The sequence below is a fragment of the Macrobrachium nipponense genome, chromosome 20 (genome assembly GCF_015104395.2).
Source record: "Macrobrachium nipponense isolate FS-2020 chromosome 20, ASM1510439v2, whole genome shotgun sequence".
Lineage (NCBI taxonomy): Eukaryota > Metazoa > Arthropoda > Malacostraca > Decapoda > Palaemonidae > Macrobrachium > Macrobrachium nipponense.
The window spans coordinates 26,349,498-26,364,382 of NC_061089.1; the positions used below are offsets into that span (position 1 = coordinate 26,349,498).

Genomic DNA, 14,885 nt, shown 5'->3' on the forward strand with positions numbered 1-14,885 from the left:
GAGAGAGAGAGAGAGAGAGAGAAAATGCCTACATAAAAATGGTGGACAACAAATGAACCGGAATGCACACACTGAAATTATGCAAGAGACAGCTCCAGGATCTACAGTAGCATAGGGCCCCATCAAAGGCTGAAACTTCAGACATGAAATCCCCCGACGCAGGCATTCATTTTCCCTTCCCAAGAAAAGTTGAGGGGGACGTCCACTCCATTATATGAGAAGAGAGAGAGAGAAAGAAGAGAGAGAGAAAGAGAGAGGAAGAGAGAATGACGAGAGAGAGAGAAGGAGCGCTTCCACCCAAATATCCTAGTGTCACAGTAAGCTTACCTTTACGAATTACATTTTCTAGGACAACCCTAATGATTTCGGTGAGCGATGCCAAAAGTCAATGGACTCAGGCTGGACTTCAGTGTTATAAAGATTTACTTCATAAATCTAACTCCATTAGACGCTGATGATCAGATAATATCACTAACCTAAAAGCATTACACACATAAATTTTCCGTGTGTATGTGTGTATTATAATATATATTATATATATATATACACAAAAACAACATAGATATAACACAATAGATACATACATATATATATATACACATAATATATTTTAGTGTATATATATTATATATATATATATATATATATATCATATATATATATATATATATATATATATATATATATATATAAAGTGAAACGGGGTACTTGCGAGGCCTATTCGACTCAATTTCCTTTACTAAGCAGTAATCCTTCGTTTCAATTTCCTTCGTTGTTTTTCGCTTTATCTAATGTATTCATCACGTTCCAAATTCTCGTCATTCAAGTTACACACACACACAACTATATCCACTCACACACACACACACACACACCACACACAACACCAAAAAACACACATATATATATATATAATACTATATATATAAGTATATATATAATCTCGCAAAATGTAACCTATATATTTCTTTCGTCGCTAAAGATGGTTTGTTTTGACTTACATCATCAGGCCGGTGCCAGCATATCGCACCATTGGCCCCTATACAAATATGCAAAATGAAGATATCTTGGTCAGTTTCAAGTAGTTACCTAACATCCCCAGAGTTAGAGCTTACAGTCTTGACCTTCTATATTAACGTTATTTTCACTAGAAGAATAAAAGTGCACATACGAAGGTGTTTGGCTTCAGACAAGCCGCTTTTATATACTTGTGAATATAAAACCGCCGTTTTATATTCACAAGTAAATTTGTGCAATAAACCACAGCAGCTTGTAAATATGACCCCGTCATGTATACCAATGGCGCAATCCCATGTTTTCGTGTCATTATTCAGGGTAGAAGCAACATCCAAACTGCAGGCAACAAAAATGCGCGAATGTAAACACTGAACGATGGAGCAGAGATAAGGTGACCACATGGTTTCGCAAGGGAGACCCATCCGGTCGACGACCCCTCAAAGAATGTCAAAAGAGCCCAGTCAGTACAAGCAATGACATGGGCACAGCAGCCAGGAAACAAAAGCATCCACATGAGCAACTCATTTGGGAGTCATATAAATGAGCAGAAAAAAATACATGGAAACATTATGGTAATTAATTCGCATTCAGCATAATTAAACGAAAGTAAATAAAACGCCATAAATCAAGAGAAGTAAAAATGTAAAAATGACTGATTCTAAATAAAAATAAAAATCAGGTGAAACTTCCGCATAAAATTAAAAATAAATTGATGAATATCCCAATTATCAAACGTACTTGGCTAATAAATTTTAATAAAAACAAACTTGTGAAAACTATGATTAACCCAACCATTACCCGAATAAAAAAAAATTAAAAGAATAAATAAATAATCTTCAAACTCTATATTAAGCAAACACGTTCCGCAGAGCCACATTGCCAAATGAAAATTGCTCATACCATTTAGCATCTTTGAAACTGGCCAATCAAGGAAGAAAACCCTCAGAAAAAAAAACCGCAAGCACTAGAAATGCGTCTTACAATGAGATATAATTAAGTGGTTGCAATCAGCACGAAATCAAGACTTCTGGGGAAAACCCCTTTGCACATCGATTGACTTCGTTTTATTTCAGCTTCTCCCCCGTGACACTACTACGCCTCTTTCTCCAGGGGTCTCTCTCTCTCTCTCTTTCTTCCTCTACTAAGACCTTCTCGAATCCCTGTTTACGCAACTTGAGCTGAGGCGCATAAGCACAGCTGGTCAGCGGAGCAAATATCTACACAACATGGAAAAACGACCAAGAAGAAAATGGGAAAGACTGAAAATATCATAAAGTCTGCGTAGCACTCAAAAGCGCGATTACACCTATCAGAGAGAGAGAGAGAGAGAGAGAGAGTTTAAATGTCTCCATTTTCGCCCTTCAATCAAAATGTGTAATCTTTTTTCAAAATGGCAGAATGAAAGATGCAGTCCGATCAGTCAAGCAGAGGGAGATAATGGTCAGGAGGCCAAAGGAGACTAAATCAAGTGCGTTCTAAGGACGTGAGAGAAGAGAGAGAGAAGTCTGCGAGGAGGCCTAAGCAGGTTATATGATAGATGGGGACAAAGGAGACACACGAGATAGAGATGCTTGGGGGAAGAAGACCGGCGAAGTAAAGGGGGGGGGGGGGGGGTGTCAAGAGAGCTACAAAAGTGAATCCTGGCGTCAGTCTGTCCCGGACTGATATCCTAATCAAGGACCTTGATCCTAAACAGGGAGAAGGAAGTAGAGGTATTCCAACGTGCAATTAAATCAAGATAAATGGAAACCTTCCCGTACAGCCGAAACATGGTGAAGATATCTGCACTGGTGTAACGATTATAGCGTTGAAAACGATAAGAAAACAAAACCGAAGCCAAAAGTGAACCTTATGGGGACAGTGGGTGGATGGGTGATGTGGAGTGGCTTGTATCCTACGTCTCAAAACAGGCAAAATGATGATGATGATGATCAAGGGGTTGAAGCAGGCAGGTGAATAAGTAAGGCGGGGGTGGTGGCTACCCACTCCCTTGAGGGGGGATAGAAGGAATGCAACTGTTCATATAGAGGAAAAAAATCAGGACATGGAGCACTAAGGGGCCTAAGGGGCAAGGGGCAATGGGAGGGAACGAGATAGACAAACTTGGTTGGGATGAGTCACACCTGACCAGATGCAACATCCAAACAACTCTATTCCACCCCCTATATTACCATCCTATTTGTATCAACTAACAATATACTGCAACTAAGAGATGTAGCATCAGCAGCAGCAACAGTAGTAGTAGTAGCATTAGTGGTGATTATATATGTTCGTACTTATGGCTTTATTACTGTGAATTTACGTGCGCAAGTGTATGTATGTATGTATGTATATATATATAAATATACTTATATGTATATTGTATATACATATTATATATATATATATATATATATATAATATATATATATATATATATATATTATATATATATGGATATATATATAGATGTATAATCTTTCTCTTCATCTTTTCCCACTTCACAATAGAGGCGACCATCATTTTCTCTCTTTCTCTTATGAGAAGGCCTCGACGAGGTAATTTCCTACCCTTATGGGGAAGGAAATTTTCTTCCTTTGGCAACTGTAGTAAGTTAATTAAGGTTAACTTCAAGTTATCTCGTTTGTTTTCATACTTAGGATAATAAAATGCTGTAGTCAATACATCCACCGAGACAAATAACCTAATGACTACCAGCCTGGACTTACTACATATAACTTGGTGCAGTCACTGAAAGCAATGTTGTTTGACCTGACTTCTGAATTACACAATGTGAGAGAGAGAGAGAGAGAGAGAGAGAGAGAGAGAGAGAGAGAGAGAGAGAGAGAGAGATGGGGGGGGGGGGGGAGACAAGGTGCATTAGGAAATGAATATAAGCTATTAGCCTCAGTCACTAAAAACATTATTATTATTATTGTACTTAGGAAGAAGACCCCCTCTCAAGCATACTTTATTAAAAATAATGGCTACTTCAGCAGCGTTACAATGGTAGAGACCACTTTGTTAAGACTCCCATAGAATTCGCCAGAAAGATTAGAAGTGAAAATAGAGCACGGTGAACGTAACGACTAGGCAGCTGGATAACAAGAAACCAAATGGAAGATATATAAAGGGCAGAAAGCAATGAAACTGGGCTGAAGTGAAGTTGCAAAGACAGAAAAAAAGCTATTAACTAAATTACAATTTGCATATAAATGTGTTCATCCACAAGAGAAACTACATGACATCGGCGGCTGGGGGGACGGAGGTTTACCTAACTTTTACCTAAATGAGAGAGAGAGAGAGAGAGAGAGATAAATTAACCAAACAGCAAGTCAGTTTGAATTAACGGAAATGTCACCATCCGTAACTTTAACTTTTTTTTTTCTGAGCTTTGAATCTTAGTCTTACCGTTGTACGATATAATAGAAACTTTTGCAACGACTCACAGCAGTCAGCCAACAACCAGGTTCACAATTCAATGACCAAGTCAGTGAAAGCTTTGGGGAAGGCATCTACCTACCTTGTCTTCCCTCTCCTTGAGAGCGAGGAGAGGTCAACTTGGAGCGACATGCGTGCTGCAACTCGGGCTACAAGGAGAGAGAATATCTCGTCGATTCTTAATCTTCGTGAAAATACTCGTCTCCAGGCCTTAAAAGAATAAGCCAATATCTCCAGAAAGCCAAAAGGGGCGAGTAAACGAAAACAGTTAACCGGCAAAATGAACGAATCCTCGGGGCGGAGACCACGAAGTCTCTCGGTTAACACAAACCTGACGTCACCTGTTCCAAATCAACACAAGACGCATGCACTTAATGATCTCTCTTTACCTTGTTAATGATGGAGATTTACCTGTTCCAAGCCAACACAAGACAAGTCCATTTACTGTTTTTTTTTATCACAGGCAAGTTTTATAAAACCTTTCTTTATTCCTTTTAGGATTCCACTTATGTGATTCAGCTAAATGGCCTCGTGACAATATACATAAGAAGATAGATACCATCTATTCATATTCAAATCACGAATGTGAAACTGGACCAGGCATTGTAGTTTAATAACTGGATCTAAGTCGCTAAATTATGCGCTATTGTGTGTGTTGTGTGTGTGTGTGTTGTGTGTGTGTGTTGTGAAATAACAAAAGCAAATAAATTAAATACTTTTCAGTATTCATTACATGAACATACAGATTTTTATCGGTTGCCATAGAAACAGTTGACCTAAAACAAATTCCCGATAAACCATCTGGAATTAGGTTTCAAATGTATACAAACTTTTAAAACTAATTATTCAAAACATGCATATACTATATCACTTTCAAAATATTGCTAAAAGATACAAACACAGGAAATGACCACATGGGTTACAGGCAGGAGGAGGATATATTACAATACGAAGAACTGAGGAAAATGTTAACTGTTCAAAAATGAAAATTCAAGAAGACAACTAACTATCATTCCCCAATTTTATCGTAGGGAACACCTGGCCCTCGCTACAGGTTCTCCACGTATGTCATCTGAAGATCAGTTGCATTCGTTCCAATTCTCAGCAATAATCAATATACGGTATATTAAAATGTGTCGCATTTTGTACACAAATGAAGACTGAACTCAAAACTCTGCAAGCTATTTCTTTACTAATACAATGCCAGAAAAAAAAGTTGACAGGAAAGTGGATGGATGATACGACGTGAATGATGCAGTATTTGTGTGCAAGGAGGTTTAACAAGTTTTGCTCATAAGGACGATTGTAGAGACTACTGTATCTTTACTATAACTTCCCCAACTACTTAGCCCCCGTAGGGAGGTAGCGCTGTTAGTGTATCACACGTGGTGCACTGCATGCATTAATGAAGTGTTTTGTTAGATTCCATTTGGCCCCTGGATGCACCCATTTTTGGCATTTTACTTTACCTCCTTCCAACTTCCATTCTTCTGTTTTACAGCCCAACCTCTAACTTCTTATGCAAATGTTTGGTGTTCTCCTATTTCCACTTATGAATCCATACACTTCAGATCCTTGTGCTTCCCGAAGATGCCTCACTGCTTGCCTTGACAGCATAAATTAAGTCAACCAACTACTTAGTGGAAATGAATTGTATGTACGTGTTCATAAATATGAATATATGTATCTTTATGCGTATGTATGTAAGACTAAGTAGGATCAATGCCCAGGTATGAGAATTGTACAGCGTGGCAGTAGAAAGTTGTGACACTTTGCTGGGTTTGGAGAACATGAATGGGTAGTTGTGCTAGGTGATTGATATGGAAGGGCAGGTGGCAGGTAAACAGCTGTTTTGTGGTCTGGCATGGACTTCACGGAGTAAATGAGAATAGAGATTGGTTGGTAAATTTTTAAAAAGAATTTGATTACTGAAAACTACTGATTCCCAGAAAGTATTCACATGCATGAAGTAAATAAGGCAGTGAAGTTGAATGCACAGGGGCTTCAACTATTACTCAGTAGTTTAAATGTGAAGGAGGCAGTGATCTTTGTCTTTTCTTTTTGTAGCATCAAATCCTCTTAGGTGAAACAGTTCGTAGCATCAAACCCTCTCAGGTGAAGCAGTTCGATGTTGAAAAAACATGCACGCACACACACAGGGACGCGCAGATTATGTTATGTTACTGAATCATAAATATCCTACCTACAGGAATTCCGTTACGGATCTCTCAATAAATAAACCAATGGGCTCGATGTGATGTCATTTTACTCTGATTTCTTCTCAAACTTCATCGCCTTCTAATTATTACGATCTTTTAGCAACATTCCTTTCAAAGTCCCCCTACACAGGCAGAGGATACGAGTATTGTTGTAAATGACGACTGCATCGCCACCTACTGAAGAATGGTTATGGCATGACACCAGCAAATAAATTGTAACTACCATACCACAGCAAGGACCTCTTCACTGGGCACAACCCACCAGTGTCGATGGAGCGGTGAGGAGAGGAGGAAGAGGGGGAATAGGAGGAGGAGGAGGAATGCGGGTATTTTAGGTGCTACAATGATTCACCTTCTTTGAAATGAAAAGAGCTCCTTGGCAAGAGAAACACAATTACATTTTAGGTTCCGAAACGTGTGAGAGAGAGAGAGAGTGTCAGGGTACTTGACATTGGCTGTAGTTAGAAAAAACGTTTGTTAACTCCTATTTTAGGTCATTTACAACTTAAAGTTCAATTTACAGCATAATCTCAGCGTAAACAAAATTATAGCTACTCTGATAAAATATGCCTGTAAATATGAACCATATAATCAAACTCCCAAAAAAAGTCTAAAATCACTCTCCATGACTGAAGGGAGGAAGATTTAGCATATACCGACACACCCGATTCTCAGCCCACGAAATTGAATTATCCCATGGCCCACCTCCAAAAACACTATCATACTTATTTCTCTACCAGCATCAAAATACGAGAGGGTTTGCTCTTTGTCCCACATTCTTCATGGCATGTATCTCAATCCGACCATGAATTTTAACATACATTTTGCCCCGTTAGTTTATTTCAAGCCCCGTAACTAACTAAATATAACAATAATAATAATAATAAAGATCCCACATAACTAGATAAATGAAACCTTGTCAAAGATAGAACTACATAAAGAAGACAGAGGTTTCAACTGAAGGTTAAACAGTTTACAGAAACACAAACGTTAACAAGATTATATATATATATATATATATATATATATATATATATATATATGTATATATATATGTGTATATATTTTATATAATAATGTATATATATATATATATATATATATATATATATATATATATATATAATCAGGTCCACTCACACACGATGAGAGAGAGAGAGAGAGAGAGAGAGAGAGAGAGAGAGAGAGAGAGAGAGAGAGAGGAGAGATTCCGTTTAAATATCTGTTATTTCCACGAGAGGGGCTTCACCCGGAAATGCTAATGGAAAAACACCGCAGAGCATAACCATGACCACATGAGAGAGAGAGAGAGAGAGAGAGAGAGAGAGAGAGAGAGAGAGAGAGAGAGAGAGAAGAGAAAATACTTTTTTATATTTCTCGAATCTTTTATACGATATTTTTTTTTCATATTTAAAAAGACATTAATAACCCAACTTCACTCTTATTATTAATGTAACTATATTGACACAACGGCAAAATGCACCAAACGCCTGCGTCTTCAGACGTAACAAAACCAGAAACATGGAAAATTTTAGTTTCATCAATTCTACATTTCAAAACATAAAATCACATCATAAAATAATTAGGTAGCGAAGCATTCAATGGGCAACAGACTAATAATATATATATATATATATATATATATATATATCTATATATATATATATATATTTATGCACAAAACTTTTTTATTACAAAATAAGCCCAATCGTTCCATCTTACTATACACATTGCTACTATGTACATACACATACGTGTGCGTGTGCGCGAGTGTGTGTGTGTGTGTGTGTGTGTGTAACAGTCTCAGGACAATGGAATCCACGTCTATTACAAATGTCTCGAACAAGCAAGTGCACAGTAACATGAGTATGTATTGTAAATCACTTTAATTTTGCTTAATTTTTGACGGCAGAGTCGTGGTAACACTGAAAGTATATATATAGTATATATGTAGAATCTACTGGTCACTTTTTTACCAGATACATATGCAACTGTAATAACCACAATGCCCTATTAACTTCTTGAATTCTTTGCTCTTTTTTGGATACGCTTGTCACTACAAAGCCTGAAAATCCAAGTTAATTTTTTTTTTTAAGAAATTGTGATGTCCGGTACCGGGAAATGAACCCAGGTCCCCTAATCGCAAATCGGTCACGTTGCCGACCTGACTACGAGAAGAATAAAAGTCTACTCCCTTTCATACATACATATACCTGTCGTTTTCTGATATACTTGTTTGACCCATTCTCACCATCGTAGCCAAGTGTGAATCACTTTATTGTTTTTAAGGCTGAAATATCCTATATATATATATATATGATATATATATATATATATATATATATATAGATATATATATATATTATATATATATATGCAGAATCTACAGGTTACTTTACCACATAGATAGATAGATAGAGAGGAAGCAGGAAAACAGAATGGTAAGAGTGAGCTAAGAGTGAAAAATAAAACGGAAACCTTTCAGTACATCGTTTATCAATAATGTATAATTGACTCAGAACTGCTTGTACTTTTAGCTGGCCTTATGCCAGCATGGGTTCTTGTTTTTGGTAGCAACAAATAACTGGATGAAAATAACCACCAAAAAATATGCATATAAATGTTAAAAATATTACTGGAGATTACCCCAAAAACTTCATAACCTAGATGTCTTTCATGAAAATAAGATATATAGAAATTAAATGTTTATGTTAGGCAAAAAGATAACAGAAAAAACGCTAACGTAATTGCATTCTAGTTGCCAAATATGACCAGAGCTTATTCTTAACAACCTCGACTGACTTGTATCGCAGCTAAGGACAATTCTGAACTGTAGCATTTTAAATGTCGAAAGGACACCATGCCTTCGCCCCTCTAATGAAGAGCAAGCACAGCTGACGACACACATGCACAAGCAAAACAAGACCTAAAATAACAGTAGTTCGAATTGGAGCAACGACAGCAAAAAGTCCCTTCATATATCTCGGAGTAAATACTAAACCTACATATCGAAGAAGGCCCGAGAGAGAGAGAGAGAGAGAGAGAGAGAGAGAATCAGGCACCCAAAGCAACCAGTGTCTGGCAACTCACCTAAGCATACATATCACGAGGGATAACCTCCCACTCTCAAGTAAGTCACTTTTCACACAATTAATCTTTCTCTCTCTCATTACCTACGATTCAGCCATCCAATGAACTTACGAGTTCCTTAGTTTTAGAGGAGCGCAAGAACAATTATAGGATAGCACATGCAATGAAATTTGAACGGCCTTGAGGAATAAAGGGCTGCATGGTCTGTCCTCGGATGATGAATGAATCATCTTTCAGTAAACAAAACCGCACCCCACGGCCACGCCCCCAAACTAAATTCAAATACATTCACGCCTAACCTTTAATGTCCGTCTTTGTAAATCTCATCAGAATTCGATCAATTCTTTTCAAGGAATTCTTCCAGGGTAAAGTACGAAAAGTGTATTCTCGATTTAAGAACAAGGTGACACAAATGGAAGTTAATTAGATTTTATGAGATTCTTCAGAAGGGAACCAAAACCCGCAGCAGAGTCCGATTTCTACGTAGCCTACAGTATGGGAAGGATGGAGAACGAGAGTGGGCCCCGGGCCCCTCATGCAAATGAACGTAAAGGGATAAGTCTACCTCTTCAAGAAGAGATTTCACGATCCATCGAGGACTGAATAACTGAGTACCACTTCATTGGGACCTTTTTTTTCAGGATTTACTAAATGCCAAATATAAAGAGGAGTCGCTCTCTGATAATCTGACAAGACTCCAAAAGGCTGTGCAAAATAAAAACAGGATAAATTCCTAAAAGATGAATTCCAGAAAGTAGTTTAAGTTTTTATTTCTAGTTATAATAACTATAGGCCACGAAAAAAAATAAGACGCAAGAGAGTAATGAAAATTCACATGTTTACTGTGTCATAAGAAACTCAGAAATGTTTACAGAATCAAGTTTTCATTAAGTCTGTAACAGCAGCCCATACCAAAACCATTTAACAATTGACCAGGTAAACTACTACCCATACTCCTATCTTACGTAAACGCTGGACAACGAAACAGAAATGGAAATATGGATATTAATGAAAAAACAAAGCCATATTTAGGATACATATGAACGCGAACGTATTTAGCGCAAGAAAGCCAGAACTGAACCAAGCAATAGGTAAACAAGTATCAGGATAATAATTTTCAACTCTAAAACCAGTTTATTTACATGTCCATCAACCACGCTTGCTGTGCATGCAACCGAAAGAATGCCTTGGTACGCCTTCAGCATAATAAAGAATTCTCCGGAAAATCGACCCCATCCCCACTCATTTTCGTCTCCATCCCCTCCCCAACACACACACACACACACACACACACACACAACCTCACTTCGCGGTATATAATCAACAAAACCACCACCTCTGAAAATTAACACCACTGTTACCAAAACAAATGCCAATAATACAGGTATCCTTAAGTCATGTTCTTGAAGGATAGGGTTTAATCACGACGGAAGTCACAGACCTGCCTCTTGAAAGAAGAAAGGTAATAAAAAATAAGGAAAACTGAATTGACGCTTCAAATTTAAATAAGAAATTAAATTAAAAAGACAAACAACTAAATTAAAAAGACAAACAACTAAATTAAAAAGACAAACAACTAAATTAAAAAGACAAACAACTAAATAAGTCTAAAAGACGTCTCATAAGAAGCAGGGAGAGTATTCCTAAGCGAGGGAGGAAGATGATAAGTAACAAGCGCATGTAGAGAATACGACTGTCAAAACCTCACCTCGTACGAAATGGTTCTACCAAAATATCTGAAATTTCCCACAAATTATAGAACCTTAACTTGCACGATGTCTCTAGCCTTTTAAACCTCTTAAATTGCCATAATAACAGACTTTCATCGGTTCTGAATGCCAAAGGTTATCAGTAACGATAAAACCTTCCTGTCACCTTCTGATAAGATTTAATTTGAGGGAAGGGGGGATTACCATATCGTACTTCTGACATTACCAAACTACAGGTTCTCAGTTCTACTGCTTTCCTCTCTTGTACTTCTCATCCGTTCCCAATGATTACTTCCTACCTAGGTGTCCAACTTCCTGATTTTTATCGTGTTCATTTTTCACATCTCATACAGTAGAAAGTAGAAATCTTTTGGCAGAGGAGTGAGAAATTCTTTACTTGTGACTTAGTGTGCCCGTTAAACCAATTTACAACCTCGATATTAATAATTAAATAAACACAATCTTTTCAATGATCAGCCCCGTCCAATAAAAACATAATTTGGGTCAATTCCATATTTAACCTGTCAAGTTAGGTTGTAAAATTGCATTTGGCAGTGCTGCTTTAACCAGAGTACTGATGTGTTGAGAGAGAGAGAGAGAGAGAGAGAGAGAGAGAGAGAGAGAGAGAGAGAGAGAGAGAGAGAGAGAGAGATAGTAGCCTTTGTAAGCTGAAATCTAAATTGTTTTGCCTATTAAATTGTGTCGTAATGAAATAAAAATACAAAGGGCTTCCACAATTAGACAAAGGGAATCCACAATGGACAATGACCATGTCGCACGCGACAGGGGACCTGAAGGCCAAAACCATGCCACAAATGATCCACATAAACAAAAGGCTCTAACAACTAAACATCATCATGGACGGAACTTAAAAAAAATGGCTGGCAACTCCAAAGCATCATTGACTTAACTCAAAACTTGAAGTCAACAAGGCAAATTTCAAAATTCTATTACAAAAAATAACTAAATAAATAAGTATATAAAATAAAGAAGCCAACAACGGTATTTTAAAAATCTAGATTTTTTAAACATTTTCTGAATGATTCACGTAACACCTACGATGTGAATACCTGAAAGCAAATGTTAAGAAGTTAAAAATACGACACAAAAAGGAAAGGAATGCTACCCTTAAGGAATCAACCACTGCTGGGGGTCTCCCGAAATACTTTACACTGTAGCAAGAAACAATCCTGTGCAGGAAAAAATATCCGAGCAACAAAATAGCCTCGCCTAATGCACGTGTGTTACCAACTCCGATAGCCGTGAGTGTATGCATGTCCGTATGTATATATGTTATATGAATAGAATTTCTTCTAAATGTGTGTCACAGCCATATATACGCGTATGCATATATGTGTGTGTGGCATGCTATATTTATTTTTTGAAAATTTGTTTATTTGGCCGTGACATATACTTTTAAACAATTCACAGTTTATCTTCCCTTACCATCAAAATAAGTCGTTCTGCAACTCGACATATAAAAATAAATTCAGCACCAGATACTGAAAATGAAGTACTTAAGAAAGCAATTACACAGATATAAAATCAATATTATGAACAACTTTTCGAGAACGTGTATTAAATCCCAAGGACATCAAAACTTTGGATGTATGCCAACACGCACAACTGATACCTTTCAACAGTGAACAAAACTATATTCTTGCAAATGTTCAAGCAACACCAGACTCAAACGAGAGAACAATGCTAAGAGAAAACTGATGGAGTACGACTACTAATCCCCTAAATTTAAGAGCAACAATAAAACGAAGACGACTTCAGCCAATGTCCTCATCCACGTTCAAGGATTAGGGATAAGGATGGGGATAGGGATGGGGATGGAGGAGGGGGGGGGCGAGTTATGGGAGGGGCACAACATTTCCATAACACGGGTCAAAGGTTAGAATTTCTTGCTCCTTGGTCATTCGAAGCATGTGTGTGTGTGTGTGTGTGTGTGTGTGTGTGAGAGAGAGAGAGAGAGAGAGAGAGAGAGAGAGAGAGAGAGACAGATCTTGGTAACACTAAAGACTTAAAGAGTGTCTTGATGCATATAGTGACTAATTATTTTCTGAGAGAACGAGACTTAATATTCTCTCTCTCTCCTCTCTCTCTCTCTCTCTCTCTCCCCCTTCTCTTCTCTCTCTCTCTCTCTCTCTCTCTGAGAATGAGATATTTATATCTGAGATTGAGATATTTTTCTCTGAGAATGAGATTCTTTTCTCTGAGAATGAGACTTTTTTCCCAGAATGACTTTTATTTTGTCCCCCTCTGAGAATGAGACAGAGAAATTGCCATAGACAGAACGATGCAGACGCAGACAACACGCACACATCAGTCGACACCAACTAAACCGGTTATCTTCGGGACACGAGGATGCTGCTATCTGTGCATGACGCCTAGTCTATCGTATACGGCGGCGCTCTTGTACTACGTCTTCCTTTAACTAATGCTTCCGAATTTGGTAGATCAGCCAAATAAAGGAATTTTGAGTGCACTCTTCGAATAATTACAATCGATAAAAGTATCAAGATTAAAATCGTTCGGAAAAAAACAACCCTGATCAACACTTACATAAAAAGCTCGACAACGCTGCTACTATTAACAAAGCATAACCACAGCTGGGTTTATACTGAATCTCATCGGATAAAATGTATATATAAAAAAGGGTATTTATGCATGAGAATTACCACACGACGGTAAAGTCTGTATATTCGAAACAATTTTTTACTGATATTTTATCCTTGATTTTATCTGAATTCTGTTGCTAGTATGCATAACAAGAAGCTATCCCCATCACAACACTGGTACATTTTTCAATAGCCAACACTCAAAAGAGAGAGAGAGAGAGAGAAGAGAGAGAGAGAGAGAGAGAGAGAGAGAGAGAGATGCTCTCTTATGCCGATACTTTTGGTAGCTCATCATCATCATCATCGTCAGCTAATGTAACCTGGTGCACCCTCCAAACAACAAAGCAGTCACAGTCTGTACGCCCGAATGCCAGCCGGTCTCCATCGGCTGCCTCGTTTCATGAATCAAGCGTTCCGAACAGTGAGACATATTTCTGAAAACATATAATTATGTGGAGTAAACTTCAGCGTTCGCAGTAAATGCAGCTGTCAAGCAAATCCCGAGACTGCGGAAATGTACCAACTGAGGAATGAGGATATTTACCAGTGTACAGTTGATTTCTTGCGAACGCCATAAATTGAATGCTGGCGTTGGAGAGAGAGGAGAGAGAGAGAGAGAGAGAGAGGAGAGAGAGAGAGAGAGAGAGAGACAAGCAGAATACCGAGAGAAAAACTTCCGTAGAAGTTTGTATTCGATAGAAGATATAGCGCCAGACTCCAGATTATTTTATGGGGCAAAATTTTTATTAAGTAAAACTTGATTACAGAGGGTTTTTCACGCGTATCAAGTGGGTACGATAACGTGG

The 14,885-nt window shown here is 37.8% G+C and overlaps 1 protein-coding gene across 4 annotated transcripts in view; it reads right to left on the reverse strand.

Moving 5' to 3' along the window:
• Window positions 1–14,885, reverse strand: part of LOC135223713 (myocardin-related transcription factor B-like) — a 161,907-nt gene that overhangs the window by 58,992 nt on the left and 88,030 nt on the right. The window lies entirely within an intron of this gene.